Genomic DNA, 21,359 nt, shown 5'->3' with positions numbered 1-21,359 from the left:
ATCTTCATATCAATTTATTTCGGGTGAGGTGCTGCCCTACACATGCTATTTTTAAAGGGACTCTGTCACCTGAATTTGGCGGGCTCTGTTAATGGTCAGATGGGCGGTGTTTTCTGTTCTTTCATGCACCCCTTCCTTTCCCGCTGGCCGCAATATTGTCTTAAATTTGACTAGGTTTCCTCCGTAGTACACGCATGCGCAATGCAATCTCGCCTTGCGCACGCGCAGTATGCTTTGCCCAACTGCGGGCAAAGCCGAAAAGCATTAATGCGCATGTGCCGGCGCACTATGTCCTGGAACACAGCGAAATACTTCCGGGACATAGTGCGTCGGCACATGTGCGCTAATGCTTTTCCTTTCCCGCTGGCTGCAATATTGTCTTGAATTTGATTAGGTTTCCTCCGTAGTACCCGCGTGCGCAGTGCAATCTCGCCTTGCGCACGCGCAGTATGCTTTGCCCAACTGCGGGCAAAGCCAAAAAGCATTAGCGTAGCTCTTTTAAAGACAAGTATGATAAGTTGATATGCAAATGAGGTTGAAGAGATATTGTAGATTTGAAGCCTCTGTCAAACCAGCTCTATTTCCCGTCAGCGCCACCGCAGGCAAAGAAGCTATCAGTCAAGCAGGAGGAGGCAGCAATGGGCAGGGAATACATGTGAATAACTTGTCTTGGAAAAAGCTACATGCACATATAATTAGTTTGTGGTGTGAAATCCTGCTGACAGATTCCCATTAATCCACTAAATCTCACATCATTTTATTTTCATGTTCTTTGAAACCATTGACATAATTGTGAGTAAATTGTAGTGACATACTGTAGCCAGTGGCATAACGACTGTGAGAGAGGGGGCCCGCCGATGCCAGTGCCTATTACAGCTGGATGTACCTCTCTTATATCACTGTTTTTATTATGTATGTTCTGTGACATAACTGTAATACTTATTCCTGTTTAGTGACATCAGTTTATGCATCTTCAGTGTAAAGGTTCCCACTAGAGATGAGCAAGCACTAAAATGCTCAGGTGCTCGTTCCTCAAACCGAGCAATCCCTAATGCTCGGATTCTTGTTACGAGTGTAATGGAAGTCAATGAGAAAGCCGAGCGTTTTTCCGGAAGACCCTACAAAGAGGTCTGACAGGTAGTGAAAATGTTGAAATCGATGGAAAAAGTACTGAATGGAAAGAGAACAGCATGGGGAAGACACCTTGAAGTATATCTGACTCCCCGATCACTATCAATGGTGTCACACTTCTACTCCACTTTAAGGACTGACAATAAAACATTCAAAATCGACAAGAAATTGGCATTTAAATGAAAAAAAAAAATGTTAAGGAACATTCTTTCCTGTATAATGACTTTTATATAAGACACAATTTAAAAAGAATTATAAATAAATTACTTAAGTAAACCAAAATCGACATTTTTAGTAAAAAATTGAAAATTTCAGTGTAATTTATGAATGAAGCAAGAACTGCCAAAAAAGTGATATGAGGGACTCAGGTACACCCTGTATTAGACATAAAAGAGTACCTCATACACATTCTGTTCAAATTGTCATGTAGTGGTACTCCTAGACTCATAAAGACTATGCACTAAGTGAAAAGCCTTCCAAAAATTACAAGCAAGGTCATCCATACATCCTTGAAGGCACCAACTGTAGTGCCTCATTCAAATTTTGCGATCAAAGTGTAGTTGACATATGTACTCCTACACTCATAAAGGCTTTGTGTAACACCCCTGGTAACCGGTTGTTACAGTGGCATTGCTTTCCTCTCGGGGAGGGTGATGCCATGCTTGGAAGCGAGGAAGGATTCCTTTAACAGGTAACCAGTACATATACACCAGAGAGAATAGCGGGCACCACTCTAAATAGAATAACCCGGGATCAACCATATGCATATAGAAGAAACCATGGGACATAATACAAGAAAAAGGATATGCATAACTATGGGATCAACCAGGAAATAACTTTATTAATACAAAAAGCACAGCAAGGTAAGACACACATTTAAAAGCATTTAAAAACCAAAAAACAAACATGTGGCAAATACGCTACATGCAATACCCCCAGCAAGTGGAAGACAAATGCCAACCAGCACCAAATAAATTATGACACATTGGATAAATTATATATATACACCTGTCTAATAATGGCTGCCCTTCTACTATCAGTTATAAACCACTCATATCATACACTTTAACCACGAAATAGTGCTAGGAACCGGACACCGATTTCATATTCCATATATATTTACCAAAGAGTGCCACATCAAAATAGGTACCACGAAGTTGCAGCAAATATTACCCCCAAGCCTGGGAGCAAAACATATACTAAGGTCCAAGATCCTAAAGGGTTAGCCCAAAGACATGGGCATAGGGCAGAGATGCAGCAGCCGAGATTAAGGTGCTCGTGCTGGTGGGATGGGAGCCCTATGCCCATGTCTTTGGGCTAACCCTTTAGGATCTTGGTGTCCGGTTCCTAGCACTATTACGTGGTTAAAGTGTATGATATGAGTGGTTTATAACTGGTAGTAGATGGGCAGCCATTATTAGACAGGTGTATACATATCATTTATCCGATGTGTCATAATTTATTTGGTGCTGGTTTGCATTTGTCTTCCACTTGCTGGGGGTATTGCATGTAGCGTATTTGCCATGTGTTTGTTTTTTCATTTTTAAATGCTTTTAAATGTGTGTCTTACCTTGCTGTGCTTTTTTGTATTAATAACGTTATTTCCTGGTTGATCCCATTGTTAGGTAACCAGTACATGCAACACTGTTTTGACTACAGACCAGAAAGGGGGAGCTCGAGACCCGGATTCAGGGGACCTTCCCTATATAATCTGGCCTTGGGGAGGAGTTAGTCTGTGAGAGGAGATTGTGAGAGGGACAGAGGCGAGAGGAAGCAGAGAGAGTCTGAGAGAGGAAAGCTGGGGCCGTGCAGAAAAGTGGTGCTGCAGCTCCGAGAAGGAAGAAAGAGAAACAGAGCAGTCTGTAGAAGATTGAGAGGGGAAGATAATCACAGGAGAAGTAAAGCTGTGACTAAGCTTCCTCCACGCTGAAGCGCAGAATACCGGTAGCCAGAAGATCGAGGTTGTGGGGGTAACTCTATGCCCCACAGCAGAAACCGGCAGACAGGAGATTGCAGATCGCCTGCCCACCATTAACACCCGAAGGCACAGCAGCACATAGAGCTCGGAGTCATCATAGAGACACCTGTAAAAAGGCTCGCGCTGTCTGCCATGCGGGTAGTGTCCTACTAAAAGGGACAGAGAGAAAGTGAGGACCTTGTGCGAGGCCTAAGGCAGCAAGGGACTACAACACAGCAAAATGAAAAAGGGGAGAAGCCAGCACTGCTTATGGTCAGAACACAATACTGTTGTGAATTCAGCTTTTGGGCTCCCTCCGGTGGTTGTAAAGGGTAATGCAGTTGTGCCTGGATTGCAGGAGTGGACATGTGTATCTACTAATTGCAGGACTGACTGGGGTATATAGCTTTGCAGGATCCTTTAGTCAGTGCCAGTTGTCCATTGTTCTTGAAGGATTCACTTCCCTGCTGGTCTCTCCAGTTTGCTGTGTTTTTCTACAAAGATAAGTCCTGGCTTTGTTTTTGCTGTCCACCTGCAGTGGACCTTATAGTTCTGTGCATTTTCATGTTTTTGTCTTGTCCAGCTTGGTCTGTGAAGGATTTTTTGCAGCCTAGCTATTTCTCTGGAGATGCAGATATACCCCCCATGTCTTTAGTCAGATGTGGTGATCCGTATTTTCTGCGGTGGATATTTTCTAGTGTTTTTATACTGACCGCATAGTACTCTGTTCTATTCTTTCTTTTTAGCTAGTATGGCCTCCTATGCTAAAATCTGATTTCATATCTACGTATTTTATTTCCCTCTCCTCTCACAGTCAATATTTGTGGGGGGCTATCTATCCTTTGGGGATTTTCTCTGAGGCAAGATAGGTTTCCTGTTTCTGTCTTTAGGGGTAGTTAGATCTTAGGCTGTGCCGAGGGGTCTAGGGAGTGTTAGGTACCCCCCACGGCTGCTTCTAGTTGCGCTGCTAGGTTCAGGGTTTGCGGTCAGTACAGGGACCACCTTCTCCAGAGTACGTCTCATGCTGCTCCAAGGCCACCAAATCATAACACAATACATAAAGTGCACATGCACATATTAATTTCTAACTGTATATCAAAATGAGACATTTAGCAAACAATTGATCAATTCTTTGAGCCACTCCGACACACCAAGGCATTCTCATAATGGGGCAGTCCTACTCTACGATTTTTATATTCGATGTGCCATTACAGCCTCCTAAATGTGTTGGAAGCAAGACCACATTAATCCCACTTTACGCTTTTTATATTCTCTGTGCTATTACGGCCTCCTAAATGTATTAAAAGCGGGACCATATTGAATGCAAACTGTACCTGTAGCATTTCAGAATCACTTCCATGGCGCCAGAAAGGGCACGGACCGAATAACACAGGTGGCTTCACGAACAAACTTTATAAACTTTATTTCCCATTTACTCAAACCCCTTTTATTGGATGCTCAGTGCCACGGACTAGGACCACCCCTTTAATGACCACCGGACCAGGCCCGAGTACCACAGGGTCCTAGCGGGCGCTCCAAACTTGGCGTCATGAACAGGATGGACCCATTAAAATGGGTCTTGTGCACCTAAGAGACTGTGCTTAATTGAGAGATCATTGATCAGCTAATTGCCACCAAAACCGCCATCTTTATAGCACCATATGGCGTGCAGGAGGAGAAGGACGTGTTGTCGTGGGTGAATCTTGGAAAAATGGAGCAAAAGTTATGGCCGCCCCTCACCATACTATTATGTCCGAGAGATCTGTCCATCAACAAGGGAAGTCCGCCTCCTAGTCTGGGATGGCAGGAATCGGAGGAGAAAGGACCACCCACAGAAGAGAACATGGGAGCAGCAGGAAGGTGTGGCCCAGAACCCAGCCAGCAAGATGGTGAGCAGAAGTCACCCGGAGGATGGGAAGGAAGCAGGAAGCTGCCCCAGCCAAAGGGAGAAGAAAGAAGACCTGCCGTTAGCAATGAACCCGGAGGTTCTTGGAGCCGAGGTGGAGGAGCTATGCTGTCAGCTCCGGCGGTCATGGTTCCATTGGAGCAGCAGAGGAGCAAGCTTCCGATACACCAGCCTGCAATGGAGAAATCCAGCACTGGAGACCCAGCAGCGGCAGGTAAGGAGACCGACCCTGTACCGGTAGCCGGAGACACCCTAATAGGGCCTGTAGATGCTCCGACACCCCTACCACCTGGCCAGGTGTGCAGATTAATTGATTGGGAGCAGCCCTGGGATATCGCACATACCTCCACAGCCCCACTACAGCCGTCAAGGGGGACACAGGAAGAAAATGGAGAATGAGTGATGTTCTGGTGGGAGCACTCCGGCACTGACCTGATCGAGTTCCCCAGAGAGGCCCAGGCTGAGGGAGAGTGTCTGGAGGTCATCAGCCAGAAGGAATATTGCCAGCAGCAGGCGCTCAAACAGGAGCAGGAGGACTGAGAGCGGGACCTCCGACGCAGGGCTATAGAGGACATATCCATTTTGACTCCCCCATATATCCATCCTGGCGCCCTCATATATCTATCCTGGCCCCCTCATATATCCATCCTGGCCCTCCATATGTCCATCCTGGCCCCCCATATGTCCATCCTGGCTTCCCCATATATACATCCTGCAGTATACTTATTCACATGCAAATACATCAAGCTAATGCAAGGATTTAAATTGGACAAAAAGGTAGCTTTTATTTATGCTAGTTAGTGATGAGCGAGTGTACTCGTTACTCGGGTTTTCCCGAGCACGCTCGGGTGACCTCCGAATATTTGTTAGTGTTCGGAGATTTAGTTTTCATCACAGAGCTCCTGTATGTAATGTCACTGGTGATCCCTGTATTACCTGTACACTGACGCAATATACAGAGTTCCTGGGTATAATGTCATTGGTGATCACCACATTACCTGTTATGAAAGGCAATTCAGAATCACAATGGACATGGAGGTCAGAGCACATACAGTGATCTGACAATAACCCAAAATAATAGAACACGTGGTAACTCTGCAGACCGCAATCCCTAATCCTATCAAACCACACTAAAGGTAGCCGTGGAGCGCTCCTGACCAGAACCTAGGCGCCTCGTCACAGCCTGAGAAACTAGCTAGTCCTGAAGATAGAAAAATAAGCCTACCTTGCCTCAGAGAAATTCCCCAAAGGAAAAGGCAGCCCCCCACATATAATGACTGTGAGTAAGATGAAAACACAAACATAGAGATGAAACAGATTTAGCAAAGTGAGGCCCGACTAGCTGAACAGAACGAGGATAGGGAAGATAACTTTGCGGTAGGCACAAAAACCTATAAATAACCACGCAGAGGGGACAAAAAGACCCTCCGCACCGACTAACGGTACGGAGGTGGTCCCTCTGCGTCTCAGAGCTTCCAGCAGGCGAGAAAAACCAATAAAGCAAGCTGGACTGAAAAATAGCAACAAAATAACATAAGCAAAACTTAGCTTTGCAGAGCAGCAGGCCACAGGAATGATCCAGGGAAAAAACAAGTCCTACACTGGAACATTGACAGGAAGCATGGATCAAAGCATCAGGTGGAGTTAAGTAGAGAAGAAGCTAACGAGCTCACCAGATCACCTGAGGGAGGAAACTCAGAAGCTGCAGTACCACTTTCCTCCACAAACGGAAGATCCCTTAGAGAATCAGCCGAAGTACCACTTGTGACCACAGGAGTGAACTCTGCCACAGAATTCACAACAATTACCTGTATACTGACACTATATACAGAGCTCCTGTGTATAAATTCACTGGTGATCACTGTATTACCTGTACACTTATACTTACTAGATACAGAGCTCTTGTATATAATGCCATGGGTGTAATAACAGTGTTTTTAGTATTGTGGTTTGTATTGATGATCAGTATTGTACTATTCGGTCACTATATGGTCTGGTCAAGGTGTGGCAGTATTTGTCCCTTAAATGTGGTATTATTCGGTCATTATGTGGTGGTAATATGTAGTCCAGTCATGGTGTGGTGGTTTTTTTCCTTGTATGTGGTATTATTTGGTTGCTATATACGTGTAATATGTGGTATGGTCATGGTGTGGTGGTATTTTCTCCTTTTATGTGGTATTATTCGGTCACTATGTAGTCTGGTCATGTTGTGGTGGTATTTCTTCCCTGTACGTGGTATTATTGGTCTTGGTATAGTGGATTGTGTTGTGTTATGGAGGTAATTTGTTCTATCTGGTATTAATTAGGACAAGATTCTTTATTTCCATTGGAGATTAAATACTTGGATCACAGCGGCGGAGATGCACTACTGGGGTTCTCCACTGGAAAAAAGTAACCACCCCTCCACAGAATAAGTGATAATGTATTGATTGGTGGGGGTCTGACTGCTTGGACCCAATCAGCAAAATGTGGAGCTTTTATCCAAATTAGACTGGAGCGGTGTGTGTGACTTGACCACTGATCCATTAATTCACTCTGTGCCTGCGAGGGCTGCACTTGTCTGGAAGCCCCAAAGAGAATAAATTGAGCTGTGGTCAGACATCCCACCTGCCGCTACATTTTAAATTGGAAAAAACTTCTGCAGTCTTCCTATCTGTGCAGTTTCTAATGGTTGGACCTAAACAATCACCTATCCTGTGGAACACATGAATCTTGCGTTTTAACCAAAGAACCCCTTTAACCCCTTCCCGACCCATGACGCCACGTAGGCGTCATGAAAGTCGGTGCCATTCCGACCCATGACGCCTATGCGGCGTCATGGAAAGATCGCGTCCCTGCAGATCGGGTGAAAGGGTTAACTCCCATTTCACCCGATCTGCAGGGACAGGGGGAGTGGTAGTTTAGCCCAGGGGGGGTGGCTTCACCCCCTCGTGGCTACGATCGCTCTGATTGGCTGTTGAAAGTGAAACTGCCAATCAGAGCGATTTGTAATATTTCACCCATTATAACGGGTGAAATATTACAATCCAGCCATGGCCGATGCTGAAATATCATCGGCCATGGCTGGAAATACTAGTGTGCCCCCACCCCACCCCTCCGATCGCCCCCCCCACCCCCCCGATCTGGCCGGTACACTGCTCCGGCTCCCCTCCGTCCTGTGCTCCGCTCCCCCCCGTGCTCGTGTCCGCTCCCCCCGTGCTCCAATCACCCCCCCGTGCTCCAATCACCCCCCCTGCACTCCGATCCACCCCCCCCCGTGCTCCGTTCCACCCCCCCGTGCTCCATTCCAGCCCCCCCGTGCTCCGTTCCACGCCCCCCGCGCTCCGTTCCACCCCTCCCGCGCTCCGATTCCCCCCCCCGTGCTCCGATCCCCCCCCCCCATGGTCCCCCCCCACCCTATCATACTTACCGATCCAGCCGTGGTCCCGTCCGTCTTCTCCCGGGCGCCGCCATCTTCCAAAATGGCGGGCGCATACTCAGTGCGCCCGCCGAATCTGCCGGCCGGCAGATTCGTTCCAAAGTGCATTTTGATCACTGAGATATAATCTATCTCAGTGATCAAAATAAAAAAAATAATAAATGACCCCCCCCTTTGTCACCCCCATAGGTAGGGACAATAAAAAAAATAAAGAAATTTTTTTTTTTCCACTAATGTTAGAATAGGGTTAGGGTTAGGGTTAGGGGTAGGGGTAGGGTTAGGGTTAGGGTTAGGGTTAGGGTTAGGGGTAGGGGTAGGGGTAGGGCTAGGGTTAGGGTTAGGGGTAGGGGTAGGGTTAGGGTTAGGGGTAGGGGTAGGGTTAGGGCTAGGGTTAGGGTTAGGAATGTGCACACGTATTCTGGTCCTCTGCGGATTTTTCCGCTGCGGATTTGATAAATCCGCAGTGCTAAACCGCTGCGGATTTATGGCGGATTTACCGCGTTTTTTTCTGCGCATTTCACTGCGGTTTTACAATTGCGATTTTCTATTGGAGCAGTTGTAAAACCGCTGCGGAATCCGCACAAAGAAGTGACATGCTGCGGAATGTAAACCGCTGCGTTTCCGTGCAGTTTTTCCGCAGCATGTGCACAGCGATTTTTGTTTCCCATAGGTTTACATTGAAATGTACACTCATGGGAAACTGCTGCGGATCCGCAGCGTTTTCCGCAGCGTGTGCACATACCTTTAGAATTAGGCCATGTGCACACGGTGCGGATTTGGCTGCGGATTCGCAGCAGTGTTCCATCAGGTTTACAGTACCATGTAAACATATGAAAAACCAAATCCGCTGTGCCCATGGTGCGGAAAATACCGCGCGGAAACGCTGCATTGTATTTTCCGCAGCATGTCAATTCTTTGTGCGGATTCCGCAGCGTTTTACACCTGTTCCTCAATAGGAATCCGCAGGTGAAATCCGCACAAAAAACACTGGAAATCCGCGGAAAATCCGCAGGTAAAACACAGTGCCTTTTACCCGCAGATTTTTCAAAAATGGTGCGGAAATATCTCACACGAATCCGCAACGTGGGCACATAGCCTTAGGGTTAGGGTTGGAATTAGGGTTGTGGTTAGGGTTAGGGGTGTGTTGGGGTTAGTGTTGTGGTTAGGGGTGTGTTGGGGTTAGGGTTGTGATTAGGGTTATGGCTACAGTTGGGATTAGGGTTAGGGGTGTGGGGGGGTTAGTGTTGGAGTTAGAATTGAGGGGTTTCCACTGTTTAGGCACATCAGGGGTCTCCAAACGCAACATGGCGCCACCATTGATTCCAGCCAATCTCGTATTCAAAAAGTCAAATGGTGCTCCCTCACTTCCGAGCCCTGACGTGTGCCCAAACAGTGGTTTACCCCCACATATGGGGTACCAGCATACTCAGGACAAACTGCGCAACAATTACTGGGGTCAAATTTCTCCTGTTACCCTTGTGAATCTAAAAAAATGCTTGCTAAAACATAATTTTTGAGGAAAGAAAAATGATTTTTTATTTTCACGGCTCTGCGTTGTAAACGTCTGTGAAGCACTTGGGGGTTCAAAGTGCTCACCACATATCTAGATAAGTTCCTTGGGGGGTCTAGTTTCTAAAATGGGGTCACTTGTGGGGGGTTTCTACTGTTTAGGCACACCAGGGGCTCTGCAAACGCAACGTGACACCCGCAGACCATTCCATCAAAGTCTGCATTTCAAAAGTCACTACTTCCCTTCTGAGCCCCGACGTGTGCCCAAACAGTGGTTTACCCCCACATATGGGGTATCAGCGTACTCAGGAGAAACTGGACAACAACTTTTGGGGTCCAATTTCTCCTGTAACCCTTGGGAAAATAAAAAATTCTGGGCTAAATAATTATTTTTGAGGAAAGAAAACGTATTTATTATTTTCACGGCTCTGCATTATAAACTTCTATGAAGCACTTGGGGGTTCAAAGTGCTCACCACACATCTAGATAAGTTCCTTTCAGGGTCTAGTTTCCAAAATGGGGTCACTTGTGGGGGGTTTCTACTGTTTAGGCACATCAGGGGCTCTGCAAACGCAACGTGACGCCCGCAGAGCATTCCATCAAAGTCTGCATTTCAAAACGTCACTACTTCAATTCCGAGCCCCGGCATGTGCCCAAACAGTGATTTACCCCCACATATGGGGTATCACCGTACTCAGGAGAAACTGGACAACAAATATTGGGGTCAAATTTCTCCTGTTACCCTTGGGAAAATTAAAAAATTCTGGGCTAAATAATTATTTTTGAGGAAAGAAAACGTATTTATTATTTTCACGGCTCTGCATTATAAACTTCTATGAAGCACTTGGGGGTTCAAAGTGCTCACCACACATCTAGATAAGTTCCTTTGGGGGTCTAGTTTCCAAAATGGGGTCACTTGTGGGGGGTTTCTACTGTTAAGCCACATCAGGGGCTCTGCAAATGCAACGTGACGCCCACAGAGCATTCCATCAAAGTCTGCATTTCAAAACGTCACTACTTCACTTCCGAGCCCCGGCATGTGCCCAAACAGTGATTTACCCCCACATATGGGGTATCAGCGTACTCAGGAGAAACTGGACAACAACTTTTGGGGTCAAATTTCTCCTGTTACCCTTGGGAAAATAAAAAATTGCAGGCTAAAAGATCATTTTTGAGAAAATAATTTTTTTTTTTATTTTCATGGCTCTGCGTTATAAACTTCTGTGAAGCACTTGGGGGTTCAAAGTCCTCACCACACATCTAGATTAGTTCCTTTGGGGGTCTAGTTTCTAAAATGGTGTCATTTCTGGGGGATCTCCAATGTTTAGGCACACAGGGGCTCTCCAAACGTGACATGGTGTCCGCTAATGATTGGAGCTAATTTTCCATTTAAAAAGCCAAATGGCGTGCCATCCCTTCCGAGCCCTGCCGTGCGCCCAAACAGTGGTTTACCCCCACATATGGGGTATCAGCGTACTCAGGACAAACTGGACAACAATATTTGGGGTCCAATTTCTCCTATTATCCTTGGCAAAATAGGAAATTCCAGGCTAAAAAATCATTTTTGAGGAAAGAAAAATTATTTTTTATTTTCATGGCTCTGCGTTATAAACTTCTGTGAAGCACCTGGGGGTTTAAAGTGCTCAATATGCATCTAGATAAGTTCCTTGGGGGGTCTAGTTTCCAAAATGGGGTCACTTGTGGGGGAGCTCCAATGTTTAGGCACACAGGGGCTCTCCAAACGCGACATGGTGTCCGCTAACAATTGGAGCTAATTTTCCATTCAAAAAGTCAAATGGCGCGCCTTCTCTTCCGAGCCCTGCCGAGTGCCCAAACAGTGGTTTACCCCCACATATGAGGTATCGGCGTACTCGGGAGAAATTGCCCAACAAATTTTATGATCCATTTTATCCTACTGCCCATGTGAAAATGAAAAAATTGAGGCGAAAAGAATTTTTTTGTGAAAAAAAATTACTTTTTCATTTTTACAGATCAATTTGTGAAGCACCTGAGGGTTTAAAGTGCTCACTAGGCATCCAAATTAGTTCCTTGGGGGGTCTAGTTTCCAAAATGGGGTCACTTGTGGGGGAGCGCCAATGTTTAGGCACACAGGAGCTATCCAAACGCGACATGGTGTCCGCTAACGACGGAAATAATTTTTCATTCAAAAAGTCAAATGGCGCTCCTTCCCTTCCGAGCCTTACCATGTGTCCAAACAGTGGTTTACCTCCACATGTGAGGTATTGGTGTACTCAGGAGAAATTGCCCAACACATTTTAGGATCCATTTTATCCTGTTGCCCATGTGAAAATGAAAAAATTGAGGCTAAAAGAATTTTTTTGCGAAAAAAAAGTACTTTTTCATTTTTACGGATCAATTTGTGAAGCACCTGGGGGTTCAAAGTGCTCACTATGCATCTAGATAAGTTCCTTGGGGCGTCTAGTTTCCAAAATGGGGTCACTTGTGGGGGAGCTCCAATTTTTAGGCACACGGGGGCTCTCCAAACGTGACATGGTGTCCGCTAAAGAGTGGAGCCAATTTTTGATTCAAAAAGTCAAATGGCGCTCCTTCCCTTCCAAGCCCTGCCGTGCGCCAAAACAGTGGTTTACCCCCACATATGAGGTATCAGCGTACTCAGGACAAATTGGACAACAACTTTCGTGGTTCAGTTTCTCCTTTTACCATTGGGAAAATAAAAAAATTGTTGCTAAAAGATAATTTTTGTGACTAAAAAGTTAAATGTTCATTTTTTCCTTCCATGTTGCTTCTGCTTCTGTGAAGCACCTGAAGGGTTAATAAACTTCTGGAATGTGGTTTTGAGTACCTTGAGGGGTGCAGTTTTTAGAATGGTGTCACTTTTGGGTATTTTCAGCCATATAGACCCCTCAAACTGACTTCAAATGTGAGGTGGTCCCTAAAAAAATGGTTTTGTAAATTTCGTTGTAAAAATGACAAATCGCTGGTCGAATTTTAACCCTTATAACTTCCTAACAAAAAAAAATTTTGTTTCCAAAATTGTGCTGATGTAAAGTAAACATGTGGGAAATGTTATTTATTAACTATTTTGTGTCACATATCTCTCTGGTTTAACAGAATAAAAATTCAAAATGTGAAAATTGCGAAATTTTCAAAATTTTCGCCAAATTTCCGTGTTTATCACAAATAAATGCAGAATTTATTGACCTAAATTTACCACTAACATGAAGCCCAATATGTCACGAAAAAACAATCTCAGAACCGCTAGGATCCGTTGAAGCGTTCCTGAGTTATTACCTCATAAAGGGACACTGGTCAGAATTGCAAAAAACGGCAAGGTCTTTAAGGTCAAAATAGGCTGGGTCTTGAAGGGGTTAATGTAAACTACCGTAATTGTACATACCAGTTATGGTGTGTGCACAGTAGATGTACAGCAGCTACCTGTGTTTTACAGTCAATGCTGCATTATAACGGGGATAACGGCTAACAGATATTTGCATACAGCTGTAGAGAGGGCCCAAGATATCCCAGTCCTATGAGTACTTTCATAAAAATGCATCAAAGTATGTTTCTTAGAATCAACTATGCACCAAATTGGCATCTACATTTATTTAACTATTTTCGCAAACATTAATTATATTGTATGGCTCAGTACTAGATGATAGCTCGCTACACATAAGGTAGCAGTTAGCTACTCTCTATAGAAAAGAGCGGGCAGCTAACTGTATACCTATAAATGCAAAAACAAGTTTGGTAATACTTGGGGAGTATAAATACATTGTTGATGAGGTTTTGTGGTAAACCGCCAATATTTTTGCTAGGATTTAAAAAAAACAAAATAAGACAAAAAGCCATACACGTTGATGCAGACCAGGTTTCTTGCCTACTTACTAGACCATAGTTATTTAATTAATAAAATACCTGTTTTAAAAGTTTGTACATAGCTCTGAAGCCTTTCTTGGTGTAGCTGCATCTAAATGTTCCACCCATAAGGTATTCAATAACTAGTCCGATGTCCATGAGATTGATCTTGTATTCTGCTGATAGATTACCCTGAAATAAAGTCCATGATTACTAAACTATGTAATAAACATGAAAGGGAACCTGTCACCACTGTTGTGACATAGCCGCTAAAAATATCACCTTATTCAGTGTCTGCGCTGCATTCCCTAAATCCTTATATACTCTCTTGACTCCCCCTGTATGCCCCCCGAAAACCTTTTTAATTTCTCCAGCGGTGTATCATAATCTTCTCGGTCCGGTCCAATGGGTGTTGCTTCGGGCTGCTCCATCCCTGCCCCGACTGCTGCTCACTGTACTCCTTCTTTAATTGATGTGGATGATGCCTCCTGCGTCATCCACATAGCCATGCAGCACCTCAAGCCTGTGCAGAAACGTTGCATCTCACACCTGCCCAATTGCAGGCAAACCTGAAAAACAGAAGGGCGCATGCGCCGCACACATATTTCCGGCTCATGTACCGGAACTACTTCTATGTACTGGAAATACGTTTGCTGGTGCATGTGCAGTTCTGGAGGAGGCGTCATCCATATTAATTAAAGAAGGATGGTGAGCAGCAGCCAAAGGGAGAGATGGAGAGGCCTGAAGCAACACCCATCGGACTGGACCAAGAAGATTACCATACAGCGCACGAGAAATTAAAAAAAAATTTTGTTGGTAAACAGGGTGTGTCAGGGGGTTATATAAGGATTTAGGGAATGCAGCGCAGATGCTAAATAAGCTGCTATGTCACTAAACTGGTGACAGGTTCGCTTTAATTAAAAAGAAAAATAGCAAAGAAAAAACAAAAAGCAAATGTATACTGGCACATTGGACATGTTTTACATGGCATATGCAATATAAAATTGTCTATATATTGGTAAAGTTGACTTAGGCCATATTCAAACATTTAGTATTTGGTGAGTCTTTTACCTCAGTATCTGTAAAGGTACCGTCACACATAACGATATCGTTGCTTTTTGTGACGCAGCAACGATATTGTTAAGGAAATCGTTATGTGTGACAGCGACCAACAATCAGGCCCCTGCTGGGAGATCGTTGGTCGCTGAGGAAAGTCCAGAACTTTATTTCGTCGCTGGATTTCCCTCTGACATCGCTGGATCGGCGTGTGTGACGCCGATCCATTGATGTCTTCACTGGTAACCAGGGTAAACATCGGGTTACTAAGCGCAGGGCCGCGCTTAGTAACCCGATGTTTACCCTGGTTACCAGCGTAAACGTTAAAAAAACAAACACTACATACTTACCTTCAGCTGTCTGCTTCTCTGCACGCCTCCTGCATCCTGTGTCAGCGCCGGCCAGCCGGAAAGCAGAGCGGTGACGTCACCGCTCTGCTTTCCGGCTGACCGGCGCTGACAGTGCAGAGGAAAGCACAGCGCCGGAGGACAGACAGCGGAAGGTAAGTATGTAGTGTTTGTTTTTTTAACGTTTACGCTGGTAACCATGGTAAACATCGGGTTACTAAGCGCGGCCCTGCGCTTAGTTACCCGATGTTTACCCTGGTTACCGGGGACCTCGGGATCGTTGGTCGCTGGAGAGCGGTCTGTGTGACAGCTCTCCAGCGACCAAACAGCGACGCTGCAGCGATCGACATCGTTGTCGGTATCGCTGCAGCGTCGCTCAGTGTGAAGGTACCTTAAGCCAAAACCAGGAGTGGTGACATGCTTCTATTATTCTTTTCTTCTGAATGTTCCACTCCTGGTTTAGGCTTACAGATACTGAGGTAAAATATTGACCAAATACTGATCGTGTGAGCGTGGCCTTACACTGTGACCAAGCTATTACCTGTTCAGCTATGTAAGGCAAATTCTTATTTAGAAGACTATTGATTTGATCATCCTAAATAAGCCTGACATCCAGACAAGTATAAAGATGAGCAAACCAAATAAATCCTTTAGAAAAAAAAATTATTATTTACAATTTTTAGTTTTAAAAATGGAAATGGAATTACAGTAAACTGACACTGCAGCAAACTTAGCTGAAGTAGGCTGGATTTCAGCAAATGCCACAATCTGTATTTAATTATCAGAAGGTGGCAAGAATTCCTATGACTACTTAGCAATTCAAATTAAAAAGACAGATTAAAAATTGAGTCAGTCTCTTCCCCACTCCCCATTTTTCCCTTTTTATTCTCTGACTTCGAAAGCTACGTTCCGATGAGCTTTTGGTGCGTTTTTGACGTTGCGCATTTTTGCTGTGTCAAAAATGCAGGCCTTACAATTCTAGCAGGTAAAATACACCCATGTGTTTTAAGTGCATTTCTGCCCTGGAAATGTATCAAAAAGGCATGTAACCCCACCTAAATATGTCAACAAAGTTTTGTCAAAGCCAAATAAAAGAAAGAATCAAAAACAAAGCAGCTTAAGGCTATGTGCACACATTCAGGATTTTTCACGTTGTGTTAAGCTATAAAACCACAAAAAAATGCAGACATTAAGCATCCTATTATTAGAATGCAATCCGCAATTTTTGTGCACATGTTGCGTTTTTTTCCGCGGCGGAATCGCATTCCGGAAAAGACGCAGCATGTTATTATTATTATTATTATTTATTATTATAGCACCATTTATTTCATGGTGCTTTACATGTGAGAAGGGGTATACATAATTAAAACAGGTACAATAATCTTGAACAATACAAGTCACAACTGGTACAGGAGGAGAGAGGACCCTGCCCACGAGGGCTCACAATCTACAAGAGTTCATTCTTTGTGCGCAATCGCTGGGATTCCGCACACATAGGAATGCATTGATCCGTATGTGGCTATGCCCACCATGCGGGAAGTAAGCAGATCATATGCGGTTGGTACCCAGGGTACAGGAGAGGAGACTCTCCTCCAGGCCCTGGGAACCAGATAATTGTAAAAAAAAAGAATTAAAATAAAAAATCATGATATTCTCACCTTCCGGCGTCCCCGGCAGTCTTCCTGCTCCACGCGATGCTTCCGTTCCCAATAATACATTGCAAAAATGACCTGTGATGACGTGCGGTGTCGCTTGCAAAACGCTAGTGTTTAGCGGGAATGCGCATGCCAATTCCGCATACGATATACCCGTGGCAGGAGTTGCAAAATTGCCAAGGAAATTTCCGCTGCAATTCTGCAACGTGTGCACTTAGCCTTATTTAAAGCATGACACACCAACAAGAGACAAAAACTGAAGCGTCAAAAACACAATAAAAATGCTTGTTAAAAAAATGAACCCAAAAAATGTAATGAAAAACAACCTAGTTTAAATAATAGGTGCAGAAATTCTGCAGGCTCAAAACCTCACCAAAAGCTCATCATGAGAATGTAACCTAATTCGTTAATTAGAATATTGTTCTCCTCGATTGGAGAACGCAAGTTTAGTTTATTTAGACTGCGTTCCCATGATGAGCTTTTATCGCATTTTTGATGCTACGTGTTTCCCTGTGCTAAAAAGGCAGTGCTTTACAGTTCCAGCAAAGTGGATGGGATTTCTAGAAATCTCATGACCACGGAGCTTCTTATTTACTTTGTGCAAACTCAGAGGCGCGTTTTGCAAATCCGCAGCATGTTAATTTCTCTTGCAGGTGCGCTGAGTTTTCTGTGCAGATTTTCCCAATAGACATTTGATGTGGAAAATTCACAGGTAAAAAATGCAGATGGACCTTTTAGCTGCATTTAGTTCGCACCTCTGTATGGCAATGAAGTTCAGTGAAATCAAAATACCAGAAAGTATCAAAAACAAGCCAGCTTTATTTAAAGAATGACACACTAAACAGAGACTAAAACCGCAGTGATAAAAATGCATGTTATAAAACCCCACACAAACGCAATGAAAAAAACGCTATTTTTCTTAATAGGTGCAGAAATGGTGCAGCAATTTTGCAATATCAAAAACACACCAAAAGGTCATTGGTGTCGTAGCTGTCACAGGGATAGCACGACAGAGATGGGTCAGAAAATCGTGGCGTCTGGTTACACAAACCCCTGCACATATTAGATCTGCTTCTTCCTATTAGCAGTGCAGGTTTATTGCACGGGTAAATCAGGTTTGTCTATCTCCTGGAGCTCTCTATCCTGAATTGTCTCAGCTGTTCTGTGTTTGCCACTCCTGTCAGGTACACTGATGAGCAAAAGGGTAACAACATTTTGAACTTTTGACATTCAGGCTCCATATCTCACCATCCACTACACCTTTGAATGTGAGACTACCATCATTTTATATACAATCATCTTGCCTATCTCATACATAAAGTTGACCTGTAACTATTTAGCATATGATTGGTTATTAGATTCTTGTTATGTCACTGCATTGTAACTGTTTTCCTCCTGGTGGTGGAAAAATCTTTTTCTTCAAGTATACTACAAAATATAACCTGTTCTCACATTTCATAATAGCTCAGCATGTTATTGAGGTTATTCTCAAGCAAAACATCACTGGTTCAAATAAAGGAGCAGCCATGAAGAAGATTTCACAAGAAAAAAGGAACAGCATCTTCCTGGTCATCGATAGCAGTCTCACGGCCATGCAAATTGCCAAACTGTATCATGTGAATGCTAGTTGGAAGAAAACAAAATTATGTCCGTCAATGCATTCAAAAGCCAAGAGGTGGACATCCAGGCAAAATATCAGAGTCAACGAGTTGGCTGATCGCAAAGTCTATCAATTCTGGAACGACAAACACGCCAGTGGATGTGGCTCATATGCCTCATAATATTGGGATCACAGACATCCATGTAAGCACCGTGAGACAAACATTACACATGTCTGGAATGGTGGCCAGAAAAAAGATGAAGAAACCTTGACTTCAATATTGTCATAAGAAGAGTTGGTTCAAGTTTTCAAAAAAGTACTAAAAGTGTACACTAGCAGATTGAAAATGAGTGATTTGGAGCGATGAGACGAAAGTCAATAGATTAGGCTCTGATGGGGGCAAATGGGTCTGGAAGAATCAAGGGAAAAAGAGGCTAACAGATTGAGAAATTGAAGGACCTGTCACGTTCGGTGGAGGAACAATGATAATATTGTTTCATAGTCAAAGGCATTGGATACTTGATCTGGGTTTCAATGCTGAGCTATATGCGAGTATCCTACAAGATGAGTTACTTCGTACACTCAAGTACTATGGGTATGAAAAGGATGACATAGTGTTCCAGCAGGTCAACGACCAGAAGGATACGTAAAGATTGGTGATGTAATGGATCAATCACAATGAAGTAGAGGTACTGGACTGACCCCCACAGTCCAACATCAACCCAATCAAACACTTTTGGGTAGAACTGAAGATAAAGCTGTATACATACCAAAGTGAGTTGAACATATATGCACCAACTTTGGGAACATGTAGAAAATATGTAGGATCAGATTTCGGTCAAGACATGCCCAGAAGGATTCAGGCAGTGTCGAAAACCAAAGTTGGTTATACAAAATATTATCAAAATAAAAAAAAATTAAGCTTTTTAGGAGCAAAACAGTAAAAATGCAGTGACATAACATGAATCTACATAACTAGTTATATGCTAAATAGTTGCAAATATATGTGTCAGATAGCCAAGATGATTGTCTATAAAATGATGGTAAATCAAAAATTATAAGTTAAACCCCACCTCATATAGGCAGGGTCCTACAGGACACTACTTGGGACGCACGTCACAACCAGGGAGTTCACCCTGGAAAAAAGTCCATACCAAATAGTAGAAAAGACAGCGCCTCAAACGTTGGTGAAAAAAAATCACATTTTATTCCGCCTCCTGTGGTAACGTTTCGATCCAAAAGATCTGTGCTTGAGAAAGAGCTTTTGGATCTAAACGTTGCCACAGGAGGCGGAATAAAATGTGATTTTTTTTTCACCAATGTTTTGGGTGCTATAAAATGATGGTAGTCTCACGTTCAAAGTAGTGGATGGTGAGTTATGGAGCCTGAAAGTCAAAAGTTCAATTTTTTTTTACCCTTTTGCTCATCCGTGTATATACGCTCACCTCTTGCATTAGGGAATTGCTGATGACAGTTACAACTTCCTGGTTTAGTAGTGAAGGAGAGTTCTGATTTAGTAGAAGTTGGTTGGTGTAGTTTACAGGAAATATCTGCTTGGATTTGGTATTGTGTATTTATCCTAATCCTCTCCCATTTGGTTTACCCCCTCCAACTGTTCTCTTGATTTCCACTCAATTGCTTGGTGAGTGTATTTTTAGAATTGTAGTTTCCTTTGATCCCTGTCTGTTTCCCCTGTCTGTGAGGTTTGTGCTATCCTATACACATCCATACATCCCTGGGCCGCCTATCTCTATACACAGAGCGGTGACTGAACCCACGCCGCAGTCACACCTATGACTGAACGTTGAACGCTGCTGAAAGAAATAAAGTTAATTTCCTCCCAGCAGCTGGGGTCTCAGACCATTATTAACCTGCAGATTAATCCAATATCTGCAGGTTAATAGCGTTTTTCATGTGACATGTTCCATATAAGATTATTTTCACATGTTTTTGTGTTTTTTAAATGAATAAAACTGATTAAGCATAATGATTGAGTCAGTTGATGGTAGAAGAGCCCATATCCAACCAGAGGGTATTTAAACAGAGGGCTATTGTCTGTAGTTGGTTGTGGGTGGCAGCCAATGAAATGTTAAACTTCGGCTACTTTCACACTAGCGTTGTATGACGCACGTCGCAATGCGTCGTTTTGCAGAAAAAACGCATCCTGCAAAGTTGTCTGCAGGATGCGTTTTTTCTCCATAGGCTTGTATTAGCGACGCATTGCCACACGTCGCAACCATCGTGCGACGGTTGCGTCGTGTTGTGGCGGACCGTCGGCACGAAAAAACGTTGCATGTAACGTTTTTTGGTGCGTTGTGTCCGCCATTTCCGACCGCGCATGCGTGGCCGGAACTCCACCCCCTCCTCCCCGGAGCTCACAATGGGGCAGCGGATGCGTTGTAAAACTGAATCCGCTGCCCCCATTGTGCTGCGCTTTCACAGCATGCGTCGGTACGTCGCCACGACACATTGAGTCATGCGTCGTACGACGCTAGTGTGAAAGTAGCCTAATACTCAGCAGTGGCAGACGGCAACACTTTTCTCTTGTGCAGGAGGTAATTCACGGTGTCTAACTAGAAGTGAATAAGGCATTGAGGAGCATGTCAAGACCTTTTATCGTAGAGGTTGACGCTTCTGAGGTGGGGGTGGGGGCAGTTTTGTCTCAAGGTCCTTTCACCCTTACTAATCTTAAGCTGTGCGCCTTCTTTTCTAAAAAAAATTCTCTTCTGCCGAGAGAAATTATGATGTCGGCAATAGGGAATTGTTGGCGGTTAAATTGGCCTTTGAAGAATGGAGGCATTACTTGGAGGGGGCCGTCCATCCCATCACAGTTATCACTGATCATAAAAATCTGGCCTATATCGAGCCTGCCAAGAGATTGACCCCCTGACAGGCTTTGTGAGCGCTTTTTTTTTCCTCGCTTTCATTTTACTATCACATTCC

The 21,359-nt window shown here is 44.0% G+C and overlaps 1 pseudogene; it reads right to left on the bottom strand.

The window, feature by feature from the left end:
• The window catches only part of LOC138674576 (transient receptor potential cation channel subfamily M member 7-like), a 240,306-nt pseudogene that overhangs the window by 134,874 nt on the left and 84,073 nt on the right, over positions 1-21,359 (bottom strand).

Source organism: Ranitomeya imitator, chromosome 4 (assembly GCF_032444005.1).
Source record: "Ranitomeya imitator isolate aRanImi1 chromosome 4, aRanImi1.pri, whole genome shotgun sequence".
Taxonomy (NCBI): domain Eukaryota; kingdom Metazoa; phylum Chordata; class Amphibia; order Anura; family Dendrobatidae; genus Ranitomeya; species Ranitomeya imitator.
Note: the sequence above shows the minus strand (reverse complement) of the source record. Positions and strands in the feature narration are given on the sequence as shown.